Consider the following 4,057-nt stretch of genomic DNA (forward strand, 5'->3'; position numbering starts at 1 on the left):
AACAAAAGCCAAAATAGACAAATGGGACCTAATCAAACTCCACAGCTTCTGCACACAAAAGAAACAGTCAGTAGAGTGAATCAGCAACCAACAGAATAGGAAAAAAATTTTTGCAGTCTACGCATCTGACAAAGGGCTGATATCCAGAATTTACAAAGAACTAAAACAGATTTACAAGAAAAAAACAAGCCCATTCAAAAGTAGGTGAAGGATATGAAGACACTTTACAAAAGAAGACATACATGAGGCCAACAAACATATGAAAAAATGCTCTTCATCACTGGTCATTAAAGAAATGCAAATCAAAACTACATTGAGATACCATCTCACGCCAGCTAGAACGGCGATCATTAAAAAATCTGGAGATAACAGATGCTGAAGAGGATGTGAAGAAACAGGAACACTTTTACACTGTTGGTGGGGGTGTAAATTAGTTCAACCACTGTGGAAGACAGTGTGGCGATTCCTCAAGGACCTAGAAATAGAAACTTCATTTGACCCAGCAATCCCATTACTGGGTATATATCCAAAGGATTATAAATCCTTCTACTATAAGGACACATGTACACAAATGTTCATTGCAGCACTGTTTACAATAGCAAAGACCTGGAACCAACCCAAATGCCCATCGATGATAGACTGGATAGGGAAAATGTGGCACATATACACCATGGAATAAATATTATGCAGTCATCAAAAACAATGTGTTCGTGTCCTTTGTAGGGACATGGATGAACCTGGAAACCATCATTCTCAGCAAACTGACACAAGAACAGAAAATCAAACACTGCATGTTCTCACTCATAGGCGGGTGTTGAACAATAAGAACACATGGACACAGGGAGGGGAGCATCACACACTGGGGTCTGTTGGGGGGAAGTAGAGGAGGGACAACGGGGTATGGGGAGTTGGGGAGAGATAGCATGGGGAGAAATGCCAGATATAGGTGAAGGGGAGGAAGGCAGCAAATCACGCTGCCATGTGTGTACCTATGCAACAATCTTGCATGTTCTTCACATGTACCCGCAAACCTAAAATGCAATAAAAATAAAAAATAAAAAATAATTAAAATTAAATAAATTTCTTAGAAAAAAATAAAAAGAGAGAGAAACAAAATGCAGTATCTGTGAAGTACAATAAATCGAAACATGAAATGAAAAAAAAATTACCAACAAAAAAAAGTCCAGGACCAGACATATTCAAAGTGGAATTCTATCAGACATTCAAAGAAGAATTGGTACCAATCCTATTGTCACTATTCCACAAGATAGAGAAAGAGGAAACCCTTCTTAATTCATTTTATGAACCCAGCATCACCCTACCAAAACCAGAAAAGGACATAACCAAAAAAGAAAACTACAGACCAATATCCCTGATGAACATAGATGCAAAAATCCTTAACAAAATACTGAGTCCTACAACATATCAAAAAGATAATCCACCATGATCAAGTGGATTTCATACTAGGGATGCAGGGATGGTTTAACATATGGAAGTCAATAAATGTGATACACCACATAAACAGAATTAAAAACAAAAATCACATGATCATCTCAATAGATGCAGAAAAATCTTCAACAAAAATCCAGCATCCTTAATGATTAAAACTCTCAGCCAAAGAGGTATACAAGGGATATACCTCAATGTAATAAAAGCCATTTATTACCAACCAACAGCCAATATAATATTGAATGGGGAAAAGTCTAAAGCATTCCCTCTGAGAACTGGAACAAGACAAGAATGTCCACTCTCACCACTCCTCCTCAACATAGTTTTGGAGGTCCTAGCCAGAGCAATCAGACAAGAGAAAGTAATAAAGGGTTGGGGGCCAGGCACAGTGGCTCACATCTGTAATCCCAACACTTTGGGAGGCCAAGGCAGATGGATCAGGAGGTCAGGATTTCGAGACCAGCCTGACCAACGTGGTGAAACACTGTCTCTACTAAAAATACAAAAATTAGCCAGGCGTGGTAGTGCACACCTGTAATCTGAGCTACTCAGGAGGCTGAGGCAGAAGAATAGCTTGAATCTGGGAGGCAGAGGTTGTTGTGAGCCAAGATTGAAATAACTAAGAAATGGAAAACCAATATCATACATTCTTACCGATATGTGGAAGCTAAGCTATGAGGATGCAAAGGCATAAGAATGATACAATAGAACTTTGGGGACTTTGGGGGAAAGGGTAGAGGGGGAGGGATAAAAGACTACAAATAGGGTGCAGACTATACTGCTGAGGTGATGGATACACCAAAATCTCACAAATCACTAAAGAACTTACTCATGTAACCAAGCACCACCTTGTATCCCCATAACCTATGGAAAAATAAAAAGTAAAAGTCATGTGTATTAAAATGTTAATCATAAAATGTAGATGTGATTATATGGGTGTTCAATGTAAAATTCCTTTAACTTTGCTATATGTTGGAAACTTTTCATTTTCAAATGAGATAAATGCTGAATAAATGAATAATATTGAAAAATTGTAAGAGTATTATAAGAAACAAAATGTCAATGAAATTAGATAAATAATAGTGATGAAAATTACAAATCACCAACATTGATTAACAAAATATAAAATAAAAATGTACCAAAATCATCAAAGGAATTAATTAAATTAGAAATAAAAAATTCTCAACAAGACTTGAAGTCCTTAAAATGTCAAAGATGAGTTTTTTTAAAAAAACCTTCAAGAAAGTGATCAACTCTTCTTTATGCATATATTTTAAGAAAATACAAAGGTGAAAGAAAGCATATTATTGATATGTATTTGATGTCTAGAATAGATAAATCTATATAGATTAAAAGTAGTTTAGTGGCTTTCTAGGGCCAAGAATGGGAGTGGGATTGGAGAATGACTGCCCATAGGTGTGAGATTTCTTTGGGGATAATGAAAATGTTCTGAGATTTGTGGCTCTGATGGTTGCACAACTCTGTAAATACGTTAGAAACCATTGAATTGTACACTCTGAATGGGTGAATATTGTGATATATGAATTATAATCTCAGTAAAGTTCTTAAAAAGAAAAGATGGGGTGAATGTGAGAAAAAAATATGCTATCTCACTTGCAATCATAAATAGGAAATTCTTAAATTAAATATTGGTAAAAGTTAATTAAGTTTTTAATACTTTACCTAAGTAGGGTGATTCCAGGAATGCAACAATTCTTCAAAAACAGAACATGTACTGATACAGTTTGTTATTAACAAATCAAACAACAAAAATCATATAACAATTTCAATGAATTTATTTTTTTCCAAAATATTTCTATTGCATGCTTATTGTGTGACAGACACTATACAGTAGTAAACAAAAGAGAAACAACCCTAGTCCTCAATAGAAGCAGAAAAAGCATGTGATAAAATCTCATACCAATTCTTAGCAAAATATGTTTAGAAAAGAACTCTCCTTTCAATATAATCTATAGGTTCAGAAAAGACTAACAAACAAAAAAGAACTGTCTTAATAAGTTAAAGATATTCGTCAAAAATAGAACATCATCCTTACTGCTGAAACATAAGAAGCTTTCTCAGTGATCCCAACAGAAAGATGTCTATACTGGAGGTCCTGGCTGCTGCATTAACTTTAAAAATGAGATATATAAAAATTGCATACAAAAAAAAACTTTCCCTAATTTAAGATAAAATAATTAAAACGTAATGTTAAAATCCAATAGTATCTATAAACAAGACACTAGTACTAGAAAGACAGTCCGGAGGCTTGATCCAAGGTGGCCGTTTAGGAACAGCTCAGGATTGCAGCTCCCAGTGAAAGCGCAGAGGGTGAGTGGATGCCGCATTTTTATTGCTCACAGACTAGGCAATTCCCAGGCGGAGGAGCTCCACAGGTCACCAGCGCGGCTGTGCCCGGCCGGTGCCGCTGCTTTGCCCCTCACGGCTGCTTTGTCGGTGCCCCAGAGCAGCGGTTCTCCATACAAAATACACCGGTCCGGGCACCCTTTTGGCTGGTGATTGGAGCCACGGGAAGTCGCCCCATTCGTCTGTTTAAAAAGGGGACTGAGCAGGGAACCAGGACAGTAGATTCCAGGGCAAAAAAAAA

This window comes from Cebus imitator, unplaced genomic scaffold (genome assembly GCF_001604975.1).
Source record: "Cebus imitator isolate Cc_AM_T3 unplaced genomic scaffold, Cebus_imitator-1.0 Scaffold181, whole genome shotgun sequence".
NCBI lineage: Eukaryota > Metazoa > Chordata > Mammalia > Primates > Cebidae > Cebus > Cebus imitator.